Source organism: Macrobrachium rosenbergii, chromosome 51 (genome assembly GCF_040412425.1).
Source record: "Macrobrachium rosenbergii isolate ZJJX-2024 chromosome 51, ASM4041242v1, whole genome shotgun sequence".
In the NCBI taxonomy this organism is placed as follows: Eukaryota; Metazoa; Arthropoda; class Malacostraca; order Decapoda; family Palaemonidae; genus Macrobrachium; species Macrobrachium rosenbergii.
Window position 1 is genome coordinate 6993764 of NC_089791.1, and position 14391 is coordinate 7008154.

The following is a 14391-nucleotide window of genomic DNA, read 5'->3' on the forward strand; positions in this document are numbered from 1 at the left end:
TTGCTTGAATGGTTTAGCATCTTCTCTGATCTTAATCTCATGCTTTGTCAAGTCGGTACATTTAGGTATGTCTGTAAAAATTTCAGGGAAACTTTGGATCATGTCAGTTAATTCTTTGCTTTGTTCAACACTTAGATGTTTTAGTTTGTTTTCTAAATTTTCTAATATTGAGGAATTGTTCCTCTTGTTTTCAGCTCCCAACTCATAACCATCATCTTCCTCTGTATATGAAGTTGTTTGGGTTATAGACATGACCTCAGTTCTAGTCTCTGAGAAGTAAGGTTTCAAAAGATTTACATGTATCTTCCTCTGTCGTTTCCTTCTCCCTGGTGTTTCAATCACAAAGTTCGATCACTTAACTTTTCTGTTATCCTATAAGGACCTTGAAATTTATTTGTAAGGGGGAAACCTTTTCACTGGTAAAAACACTAGAACTTGCTGTCCAAAAACTAAAGTTTATTAGCTTAGTCTTAGCATCATACTTGCTTTTCATTTTCTTTTGGCTTGTTTTCAAATTTTCTAAAGAGAATTTTCTAATTTCTTCTAACCTTTTCCTCAAATTCTTCACATATTCTCCTTGGACTTCCTCTTGATTTTCTTCCCAGTTCTCTGCAAGGATTTTCAACGGACCTCTCACGTCTCGGCCGAAAGTCATTTCATTTGGCAAACATCCCATACTTTCTTGATAAGCATTTCTAACCTCAAATAACATTAAGGGTAAACCAACATCCCATTCTCTTCCCGACTCATTACAGTACTTGGTCAACATACTTTTCAAAGTCTGGTGGAACCTTTCTAGGGCTCCTTGAGTCTCTGGGTGATAAGTGGTAGATAACTGTTGTTTCACTCCTAGCAAATGCATCACAACTTGGAGTAACTTTGAGGTAAAGTTCGTTCCTCTATCACTCTGTACAATTTCTGGAATTCCAAACTTGGAGAAAAATTCCACCAACTTCTCAGCAATTACCTTTGCACTTATACTTCCCACAGGAATCGCCTCAGGATATCTTGTTACGGGACACATTAACGTTAACAGATATTCATGTCCTATCTTTGTTTTCGGAAGCGGACCAACCACATCTATTATCACCTTGCTAAAGGGTTCTCCTCTAACTTCTATCAGTTGTAGGGGAGCTTTTTGAATAGTTTCATTTGGTTTTCCAGCTATCTGGCATGTATGACACTCCCTGCAAAATTTGCTAACATCCTTGTGTAGTCCAGGCCAAAAAAATACTTCATAACCTTCTCAACAGTCTTCCTGATTCCCATGTGTACAGCTTCGTGCACTACTGCTACCACTTGCTTCCTCAATGGGTATGGAATCAAAATTTGATGATATTCACCCCATTCAGCATTTCCTGGTATACCTACAGGTCGATGCTTCCTCATTAGCAATCCTTCCTTTAGATTTTAACAGGTAGAAGTTTGTTGCACTTCTTCTTGTTCAACAACTCTGAAGAACAGATCAGCCAACGTTGTATCCCTCTTCTGCAATTCCACTAATTTCTCTCTAGTCACTTGACCAACTTCAAGGGTTGAACTCTTAATATCTGTTAACTCTACTTCTGTAGTTTCACTACTGTCTTCAGGAACACTTTGACTACTCGGAGTCTCTTTATTAATAATAGGATTCTCTTCTTCTTCGGAAATCTCTTCAGTACTGACATTAGGGGAAACTTCACTTTCCTGGAACAGCTCTTCTAAGCTCAAAGATCCTTCTGGTGCAGGTAAATCTTCAGTTTCTTCACTTCTACGCTCAGTTCTCTGCATGCTCCTAGTAGTTACATAACCTGGAAATAGGTGAGGGTTTTTCTTCTTTAGTTCTATCGTAGGATTAATCCTTAACGGTTTGTCTGTCACTACAGGACAAGGAATGAAGGAAACACCACTAACTTCATTACCCAACAAAACATGCACAGCTTCAACAGCTAATGAGTCCTCTACTGCAAAATCAATATTTCCTGTTACTAATTCACATCACAAATGCAAGCGGCATATAGGAGTTACTTCCTCTCCTCCTATACACTTTAAAATAACTGAATCTCCGGTGAGATTCTTCTCCAACTGTGGGTGAGCACCTCGAACTACCACATTATGATTACTTCCTGTATCACGTAATATCTTCACTGGCACCTGTGCACTCAAAGAGGGAGTTGTCAGCATACCTTCATAGATATATGGCTTAAAAGCCTCCTCACTGTTCAGCCACTCACTACTGGAAATTGCATTTCCACTGGTTGCTAAGCACTCTGCTTGTCTGGTTTCATTTTTTCCCACATTGTTCCTCGTAGTTGGCTTTACCTGGTTACCTCTTGTCACCTGTCCAACTGGCTTAGTCTGCTGGTATACTTTATAGCAGTCTCGACTATAATGTCCTACTCTTCCACACTTGTGGCAAACAACATTAGTTTTCTGCACCTGTCTTGAGAATAGACTAGACAGGGCAGGTTTAACATTCCACTGCTGTGGGGCATATCCTGGCTTTGTACTGGTATAATTATTAGAGGGGTTTCTCACAGCACTGTTTTTAATATTCGACTGAGACCTATAACCTGTGAATTGTTGGTTCTGGTACCTGCCATTATAATTCTTTTTGCTGGATATTATGTTGTAATCCTCACTCAGATCAGCAGCTTTATCATGTTTCTTCACCTCTCTCTCTCTCAAACAAGCTCTTATATGTTCAGGAATTCTTCTTGGTTATTACTCTAAGACCACTAATTCTTCAAGTTCGTCCATAGATTTAACTTTAGCAGCCTCCAGCCATCGCTTAAAACATCTCTTTACTTTATAGGCATAATCCAAGAAAGTCATCTTGTCATCCTTCTTCAAAGATCTGAATCTTTCATTGTAATATTCAGGGGTCATCTGGTAAACCTGTAGCACATTGTGTTTGAGTACCTGGTACTCTTTACACTGATCAGCTGATAAGACTAAGTAGGCACTTCTTCCTTCACCAATGAGAACACTCTGTATCAAAACTGACCATTTATCCTCTGGCCATCCCATACCCGAAGCCACCTTTTCAAAGTGATCAAAACAATCATCTGGAGCTGCTTCTGTAAATTTTGGAATTAACTTCTGTACTCTTGCTACATCAAACACAGGGTCTGCGTTACCTTGGATATAGTTATATGGGTTTACAGGCAGTAAGGATTGAGCTCTGATTAACTCCAACTCCTTTTCATGTTTTGCTTTTTCTCTTTCTTCTTTTGCCTTTTCTCTTTCTTCTTTTGCCTTTTCTCTTTCTTCTTCTTCTCGCCTCCTTACTCTATCTCTTTCTTCTTCTTCTTGCCTCCTTGCTCTATCTCTTTCTTCCCTTTCTTTATCTCTTTCTTCTCTTGCTTTATCTCTTTCTTCTTTTTCTTTATCAGCCTGTATCTGCAGCCTAAGTAAGTTTTCTTCTGACTCTAGCACCTTCAGACTACCCCAAAATTCTTCTGAGTCTAAACTTCTAAGTTCTGCCTGTACATCACCATTCTCATTCTCTTGCTTTGCCTTATTTGTAAATTCTACCTCAGCTGCATTCAACAATTCATATGCCTCCCTTTACTCTCCATCTACTTTACCAGAGCTTATTAATGCCTGGATTGCAACACACTTGACTTGTGCCTCAATCATATCAAAAGTAACATTACCCCAACATGTCACTGCTAAGAGAGTCCACTGTGCCTTAGTCAGGTGAGATTTAGACAACTTTCTGATGGTTGGAGCGGTCAAAAATTCCTGAACTTCAAACCGAGCCATTTTTCTAGTTTACTCAACAAAAGGGGTTTACAATTCACTTCAAAACAATTATATGGTTACTCTCCTACCAAAAATATATTCCTAACACCACCAGTATAAATCATAAAACAGAGTGATATTCTGTCTAGTTCTTACTAGACAATGGGCACCAAATAATTTGTTTTCCCGGGTCTCGCCACCAAATATTTTATCAGGGTTCAATCCTGGGTTCAATCCCATTTAATCTGTCTAATCCCATTCTTTAATTTCCCAGGTCTGGGCACCAAATCATTTGTCACGAAGTGATCAAGCACCTGGTTATTACACAAATAATAATACCAAAAAGTTACCTTACATCGACCAGATACTTGAAACCTCATAACAAAGATAGTTTGACTGAATCTCTAAAGGTACAGTGATCCCATAAAACTTACTTATCACTTGAGAAAATCAATGTAACTTCATCAAGTTATGAATGAGGTAACAATTAATAAGTTATGTCCAGACTAGCGGAAAATGGGTATCACTTCAACAAACACTATAACTGTTTCTCTGGTTCTATTTTACCTAGATAAGTCTCAGAAGAACAAAAAGATATATCACTTACCTTGTACACATTCATTAATTTCTCTAATTACTGGTGGTCAAAATGAAATGCTGAGCTTTTAAGACTTTAAGCAAACAAATTTATTTCTAAGTTCAAAAGTTATATGCAGTGTTCACAATCTCAAAAAGATTTATTATTAATTGATAACAGTGTAAGATTTAAGTATTTCTTAATCAAGTTTAATTTACAAAACTTTAATCTGTTAAGAAAGCAATTTGGTTAAGCAAGATTCAAACCATTAACTATCACTCAAGTTTTAAACACATACCTGATTAATCAAATTAAACACAAACGTTCACCAAAATATTACTGATTGGAATCCGCATAAATATTTTCTGAAATCTCAATAATGAGTATGCACTAACAAAAATGCTAAGTAATCACCAGCACAAAGCTTTGAAACACAGTAATTATAGAATTATAGTAATATAATAACACAGACATATAAGAATGAAATATGCAAAAATGGAAATATACCAACAGCAATTCTACTCAGGCAAAAATATGTTTAAAGATTATATCAATCTTTTAAAAGATTACCTTCACATTAAAAAAAAAAAGTTAAACTCACATCTTTCTAAGACTTTCTCATAGATAACACTGCCAAGTCACAATGACATACACAAATATATATATATAATTAGCAGCAAGACACATTAGAACTCACAATAAGAGATATGTTCATCTCTTATCAAAAAAATAATAATTCTCTTTCACCTAGAACATCACTTTTACTCTTAACACAACAAAAACCAGTAATCATCACATTACCTTTCTTTAGGTGGTACACCATTACACACTTTACACAATGCTTGTACAAAATAATATCTCAGATCACCTCATAAAATGAACACACTCCTTGGGTGAGTTTTAACAAAACTTTTACAAACAGTAAAGCAATCAGCATAACACCCTTATATATATGAATGGGATTATTGAGAGAGAGAGAGAGAGAGAGAGACACCCTATTTCCAGCAGGACCTGTTCCTGACTGAGTGCTTCTCATTCAGCACTACACTTATAACTCCAAACTCTCCCAGAATACTCAAGAATACATAGCCTATAGGGAATTCACAGAACACCTTGTTCCTTGTTCTATAGAACACACAAAGAATTCTAAGGCTCAGAAGGAAATAGGCCAGGGCTCTTATCAATATGATGGACATTTCCTGTTCAGGGTTAAGCAGAAAAAGGTATTTTGGACCAAAACTGGCCCGCAATCAACATGTCAACTCCAACTCTCTTACTCACTCATTCTCCCTTTTTCAGATTATGAAAAGATAATAGGCACAGGCACAGCTAATAAACATGGGTTAGACACACATGATAAAGGCATAATAGGCAACTCGCCGATTGGCTGACAGCTCATCACGATAAGTCAAGAGGGCTTTTTGCCTTCCTCCCTACACGACTTCCTTCTACCAAACACTGGATGTACCTAAGTGATCTGATAAGAATCTCAACCTCTCTCTCCACGACATGGCCTGTTAAAAGTTCGAGTTCATAACTCCCATTATACGTATTAATATATCAAACAAATGGAAAAACATATCAAGACATTTTAAGATTACATGATACACAATTTATCTGTAAGAAAAGACATTTTAAAATCATATCATTACAACAAATGACGAATCTGCAAGCAAAGCATCAAAATTTTCACAGATATATATAATATTTGTAGAACGGTTATATATATTATAACACCTTACAATAACATACATCTTCTAATATATAAAAGTGAATGTTTGTATATTTGTTTGGACGCTATAGAAATCTGAACTGCCTGACAGACCCATACAAAATTTTGCACGCGGCATCTATGTCACCCCAGGAAGGTTTATAACTCAAAATCAAACACCTACCCTTGTAACAGCCATCAAACACAGACAAAACAAATGAAATTTTCGTTTTTACCAGTTCCGCCACATTTTCCTTCAGTGCTTTATGGGTTAATTCTCATTTTTCACCTGACTCTCCACCTTTTCTTTCAGGTGCTGTCAGACGTATGATTAACCCATTAACAATAAATCCAAATCCCTTATAACATCAATTTTCTGTCAGAATTTACATGAATTTTGATCGTAATTTATGATAATTATTTAATATAATTGTTTACTGCCTCGATAAAATCAACATTGAAAACCTACAGGGCATAAAACTAGAGGAACCTGACAAAGTTCCAGCTTCCCTCCCACCGCTGCGCGAAAAGAATCGTTGCCATATATCACTACCAGTGTAAACCTTACCATAATTATTTTTAAATATAAATCGTATTATTCTATAAATGTATTGTTACAAAGTCTTAAATTTAATATACAATATTTTATAATAGACTTGGCATAACAAAATTCTTTAAAAGTGTAAATTATTCGTGATTTTTCTTCATAAAAACGTTGCCAGTTTGAGTTGTTTGGTGGAGGCCAAGGACGCCAAGAATAGTTACACCTACTGACATGTCTTTCACCAGTTGCGGTTATTTTTCCATTATTGCTGTGAAATCATACTGTTAGATATTGATCTGACTGAAAAGAGAGAGAGAGAGAGAGAGAGAGAGAGAGAAGACGAGACGTAAGATCTCCATCCACGCAGGCAAGCGCAAGTCGGTAGGAAAAAAATTACAGCTATGCATGTCCCTACGGCATCTATAAACCCAGTAAATTCGTACCTTTGGTGATGACATAATAATGTATCGCACAAAATACTTCCCTTCGTGGGAGAATGTAAGACAACTGGTTATTTATTGTTTTGAATAAATACACGTTGATAAAAGATATAAATGAATATATATCATTCTAATATATAACCATAAACAATCATTTTACTGTATATGATTACATCAGCAAGAGGTACGAATTGACGGGTTGTTGTAGTCGCCAGGTGTCACTATTTGATGGTGGATACATGGTCTAAGGATGCCGAATTCTATTATAGTGAATGGGAGAGAGAGAGAGAGAGAGAGAGAGAGAGGATATTAGGTTTTACCATTGTTTGTTATCAATCTACCATTAAAAATGGTGACAAGGGGTTTATGAAAGCATCACCTCCACAACTTAAGGGTGAGAGAGAGACAGAGAGAGAGAGAGAGAAAGTTAAGTAGATGAGATATTCGAAGCTCTGAATGATTTATATGTTTTTTCCTACAACATAAGACAGTGATGGTTACCTTTCGTCGATTTTAAAGGACTTTTGGGAGGATCAGGTGGATTAAGTGCTGATGCTGTTTGCTCCTGAATATTTTACAGTATTAGGTTTGGTCAAATGAAGCAAAGAATATACAGTATATATATATATATATATATATATATATATATATATATATATATATATATATATATATTATATATATATATATATATATATATATATATATATATATATATATATATATATATATATATATATAAATATATATATATATATATATATATATATATATATAATATATATATATATATATATAAATATATATATATATATATATATATATATATATATATATATATATATATATATATATATATGCATATATGCATATATATACAAAAGGCAGAGCAGACACTCAGACGGTAGGAATAATGGAGCTATGGAAGGCATTCTGTTTTCTATCCATTTATTAAGAAGCCGACGTTTCGCATCGCTGAGAGGGTGGGGAGCACAGGACACAGAGGCTAAAAACAAGAGCAAACTATTCAATGAACAGTTGGGTTGTTGCTGACTGGTGATTGATGGTAGGGACAGCCAATTTGATCATTATAGATTCAAGGGTGGCCAGTTCCTCCAAACTTCGTGTTCTTCCCACAATACTTGCAAAACACATATAGATGCCAAGGACTTTAGTATTGTGGGAAGAACCCTCAATCACCAATCAGCATCAGCCCAAATGTTCATCACATAGTTTGCTCTTGTTTTTAGCCTGTGTGTCTGTACTCCCCCACCTGCCTCTCTCTCCCCCTCCTGTTCTGTATTTCTTGTTAGTCTTCTTTACACTACCTTTGTGGGTGGGTGTTTTGTGCTTCTTGCCTCTGCTTTTGGTTTTTTTCCCTTTGTTCTGCTTTTGAACCGCTAATAAGGTGTAAATAAGTATGCAATGTGTATATATTTTATCTTTTATACGCAAATACTGTTTATTTTAAACGCTATTTCAGCCTGAAAAATGTATCAAGTGATAAGAAACGTCGGCTTCTTAATAAATGGATAGAAAACAGAGTGCCTATCCATACCTCCATTATGCCTATGCATATATGTATATGTATATATATATATATATATATATATATATATATATATATATATATATATATATATATATATATATATATATATATATATATTATATATATATATATATATATATATATATATATATATATATATATATATATATTATATAAAACATTTAAAGGGGATATAAAAATTTTCTAGTACTTCAGAGTTTTCCTATATATATTTGTCATAGTATATATATATATAAATATATTTCGTTTTAGATTTGCTATGTATATTCAGTCATAGTGTGATGAAGCGAAAGGGAGCTACAGAGTGGTACTTGGACGGTGAAATATTTAAAGTCAGGATGTTTCAAAAATTTTGGCTGAACACGCAAAATTGAAGCTTTCCTGAGGCAGCCGACCGAGTTTGTATGCAAGTACGTAATTCGTGCGTTAGAAAAATGGAGATTGTGTATCTAGTTGCATACACTGTCATTATTATCTAGCCAGGAGCGTATCATCCAGACGAGTGGCTTTGTGTGCTCCAACTTTTAGAAACCAGCAGTTAGAATTTAGACTTTTGCCTTTCTGGGTAGACTAGAAAAGATTGTATTTACCATATCCAAGACAATGAATTTCAGGGGAGAATCTGGACTAGGCATTTATGTCACTAAAATATTTATATTTTATTGTGTTCTTTTGACATTGATTAACATAACATTTTAGATTTTCATTATTATGACAAGAATGTCTTGTGATATTATTTGTCAGGAGAAAATATACAGTTTGTTTAATTGATAAACAGATGTCCCTGGTGATGTCTGTTTCAAAGGTCTGTGGTTTTTGTGGTGTGGGTGGTTATGAACAGAACACTGCAATCTTTGCAGTTAGTCTTTGTTTGAATGTGATTGACTTTAAGACTGTCTTTCCATCCCTGATTAGATGGAATGTGTGCCATGATTTGAGTGAAATAAATGTTTAGCATTACTGTTTAATCTTATATATTAGACTATTTTGATTATAATTCATTTATTATATTTAATTTTCTTTTGTTAATTCATTACTTGTTGGGTTTTGTTCGATAATAAATCCATTTAAGTAAGAAAGATTGTATTTATAGAATATCCATTTTGAGATATATATGTATAGTACCAGAGAGAGAGAGATATATATATTGAGTACGAGAGAGAGAGGGGAAGATCTGGGTTTAGTTAAACAACGTTTTCTGAAGATATTCAAAAAACACGTTACGTCATTTCAAAGAAATGTTTAATCTGTCATAACATATAATATGTGTGTATGACTGACGTACAGTCTAATGGGTAAACAGTGATCCATCTATAAAAACTTTTAACATAGCATGAAAAAGTCAAACCAAGATTATCAAAACTATTGTATTTATCAACATTTAAATCGAGAAATATACTAGACTAAAGAGCACAAAATATCAAAAAACCAAATGAGAATCTGGTCTTAATTCATAAGCAAAAAACTAAAGGAACTAAACATGTTTATGATATTCACCTTATGCACAAAATTAATCCTATTCACTGGTAGATTGATAAATGAAACACTTTTTTTTTAATCTGTGGTTTTTTATTTTCAAATTCAAAATTTATAATTAGAATCTTTGATCAATCTGACTGCTGTATTACTTAAAACAACACAAAATTGTAATTAATTCTTGAGTTAAATTGTTTTATACAAAACTAAATCACAAAAACTTTAATTTATCAAGAAATAAATTAATCAAAGCAAAATTTAAACTATCAAGAATTGTTGTGGATTTGAAAAGAAAAATCTTAATAAATGAAAATTAAATCAAATATGCAATGTTAAATCATCAAGAAATATTTAAAATGCGTTAGTAAATAAACATTAGATCACAAATGTGAACAATCAAAAGATAGTAAACACAAGAACACACAAAATACATTGTTCGATTTATCACCAAGGCAAAATTCCCAATTTCAATATACCTCATTATACCATGGTAATAATAAGATAAAACACTTTACCTTACACAAGCTTGTGAAAACCTTTGTAAAATCACACTCAGGACCAAAAAGCTGTTTCGATTCATAAAACACACTTTTTTATCAGGTGCCATTACAACCAAATTTTTACACTTTTCCTGTACTCACATCTCAAAAGCTAAGATTAACTAGTGACCACACTAACACTTTTACATTAATAATATCTCTCTTTTGAAGAAAGAGAGAGAGATGGTCACCACCTCTTTAACTGTCTCTAAGTCAGAATGAATAAATCTGAGGATTCCAGTATGAAATTAAACTTTTGATGTCATTAAAGCATTTTGGGTATGGGAAAAACACGAAGCAATTTGGTAAAGCGTATTGTAAACATAATTGTGGGTTTTATAGACTCAGAGCAATGCAATTTTAACATGATGCAATTTCACTGTTTTAATAACTTTGGTTCACATTTCTCAAAAGTTTTATACGTCTTTGCAAGAGAATCTTTATGGAATACATGTGACATTTTGCTAAATCAATCGTCTTTGCTTTACATTTTTGACAAAGCTTTTACAGAAATTTCTGTGTCATGATCAAACATATTTTTACAGGCTTGATTTATGATTGTCATTTTGTTTAAAACAAAGGAAAAAATCTTGTTGGAGCAGCGAAATGTTATTGAATAAATTGTCAGATTAATCTAATAAATTAATTTCTGAATCAATTTTGACTGATGATTAATTCAGATTTAATCAAAAAGACATTATTAATTCTAAATTACGCTGTTAATGTTATCTAAATCTTTGAATTTTTGAGATCTGAATTTTTGTATTTAAAATATTTCAATAAGTTTCTTCAGCACTACACATAACACATGATAATTAGAAGAGTAAATATATGTTTTCCTTCAAGATGATATACATATTACAACCAGGGAAATGAAATAAATATAAATATTTGAACTTTTATAATGTTAATGGATGATGCCCTTCATATTTTATATATATATATAATATATTAATATAATTTATTTATATGATAAGTTTATATATCATATTGCCTTTATATATATATATATCTTGTATATATATGAGGGTTAGGTGTCTATATATATATATATGTAACTATAATTGTTGAATAAATGGTAATTTGGTAATCATATATCATATATTAGATACAATTTAACCTAAAGAACATGACACTTATCACTCCCGAGTCACCATATAGACTGGTAAATGAATGATTTCGTTACTTAGATACCAGGTTTGTATAAAGAACTGACTGCTGTTGATTCAGGAAAAATTGTTAAAGAAAAAAGCAAGGAAAAAAGGGGGAATTTAACAGACACTGAGGGCTTCTAATCATAATATATATGTAAATAAACATGTTAGGTAAGTTTAGAATTATGTTTCTGATTTACATGAAATGGACTAATCTCTCAGGTGGCAAGGCCTGAGAGATTAATTATAACTGGGAAAAAGTTAAAGGTGTATCCATCGAGTGCAACTGCTGACCCAAGGCACAGTCAAGTTCCAACTTCTTTTTAGACTTGTAACAAACCCCCTGTAAACAGAGAGACCTTTACGAAAGAAAAGCCAGAAAAATTTATTTCTAAAATATGAATAGGACAAGGAGATTTCATCAGATTGACAAAGAAGCCTTGAACAAACTGTTTTATGCAATTATTTAAACATAGTCATTTACATAAAACTGCCCTAGCAAAGCAAGCAGTGGATAGGTAAAGTACTGGCAGTTAGAAATGGAAATAGGAAGTTTAGTACTTGAATTAAAAGTGTGACTGACTGGAAGAACCTCCACCTGACAGAATACTAAGGGTCCCCCGACAAGATAGGACCACGTTTCTGAACAGGAGTGGAAGGGGGAGATGTGTCTCTTATCTCCTCAGCTTTGTCACTCTCTTGTTCCTATTGAGGCCCTCATATGACCTCGGTTGGGGAAAATTAGGAGGTCACCAACAGGTAGCTGGGCTGGTGTCAATTCCCCATGCATGCTGCATCGTTTATGACTCAAGGAGGCATTACAGTGAAGTATACATGATCTTCCACCTAGGTATCCTGGGTTATCTTGAGTGAGTCAGAAATTTATTTCAGTGCCAGACGTGAGGTCAATTGATGATTTCTTATATATATATGGATTTAAATTGTCAAGGGAATAACAAAGAAGGCAAAACAATAATGTTAAAGAAAAATTAAAATTAATATTTAGCCAATACCTGAATCATACTCCATAATAAGCCTGTGAAAATGGTACTTAAAGGTATTCTTTTGCCCAAAAAGATCATTAAGGGAAGAAATAGGATCAAAAAATTATCAAGACTAGTGTGAGGTATTCAACATTTAAAGAAGAAAACAAGGTAAACTATAAGCCTTTGTGATCAAACAAAATTTTACGATGGTAATTGAACAAAATAATAAAACTAAAATGTTTAAGGAAAAGATCTAAATTACAGAATTAATCCTAAATAAATAGGTGAGTCAATAAATGAAACCTGTTTTTTTACAAAAATTTATTGGAAATTCAAAATTTATAATTAGTTCTCGTAGGATAGAGAAAAACTGGCACTGGGCAAAATTGGCACTGGGGTTAAATTAGCCTACAAAACTCTTTAAAACTTTAACATTTATCAAGCCCGTGATTTCTGCTGCAGAAATTTTAACTTGATGGTTCTCCTTTGGTAGGAAAATCTTAATAAATGAAAATTAAATCAAATATGAATGTTAAATCATGGAAGAAATACCTTAAAATGCTAAGTTAAACATTAGATCACAAATGTATTCAATCAAAAGCTCAAACACAAGCCACCGCAAAATACTGTGAGTTCATCAATAATCATTTGAGACAAGGAAGAATCCATACTATGGTCATTATACCATGGGGGACCAGGAAAAGAGGAAGAACCTTGGTGTGCTTGTGAAAACCTTTGTCAAAGGTTACCATGACCAGCTCAAGCATGGGTTTGATTCATAAAACACACCTTTTTATCAGGTGAACTTCCACTGTGGTCAGAAGAATCCATCTCTCTTACCGGTGCTGGTAGTGGAGCCAGGACAGATGAGAGGGGATCCTGATTGGGATCTCCTAAATGGAGATCGGGGGCATGCTCTGGCACTGGCACTAAGGCAGGGTCAGGCACTAGTATTTGATTTGGAATATGCTCGTTGTTTGGGACAGACGGAACTTGGCACTGCTCAGTGCACACAAGTGGCACTGGCAGAGACTGTGAATCAAGTTTGGGGTCTCCTTGAGGGAGATTTATCTGGTGCCTTGCCACTGGCACTGGGGCAGGGCCTGGCACCGGAATGGGATCTGGAATCGATCTTGATGGAGGAGCCACTGCACATCGTACTCAGGTGCCACTGGCAGTGGCATGAATGCAGGCATTTGAGGCTCACTCATGCTTAATGAATGTTGGGGGATTAGGACCCCTGGATTTCTGTAACTTAGATGGGGACTGGAAATCCTGTCCCAGGTGTCATAACCTCCAGGAATATAGCTTGCTACTGCAAGGTTGCAGATTTTATCTATGAGGTCTTGCGATTCTCAACTGAACAGTAAGAAGTATCATTTTGAATTGACTGATACCCTCAATTGTGATGAGTATACGTTGGTTAACAGTAGCTCCATAGGGAACTTTGTCTTTCCTTGTGAGGGAAATTTGCACGCCAGAGTCATCAAATGCCTTGACGTGGCATGCGGGGTAGCTACCTAGAGAAGGTGCCACATATATGGGACCCTCGGCTGGAGGGCCAAAGGACTTTGGATTTGTAACTGCCAAGGTGATGGCGGGAGTATTTGATTTATTATTAGGGCATTTTGCCCATGTGGGAGAGTGGCGATAAACTTTGCAACC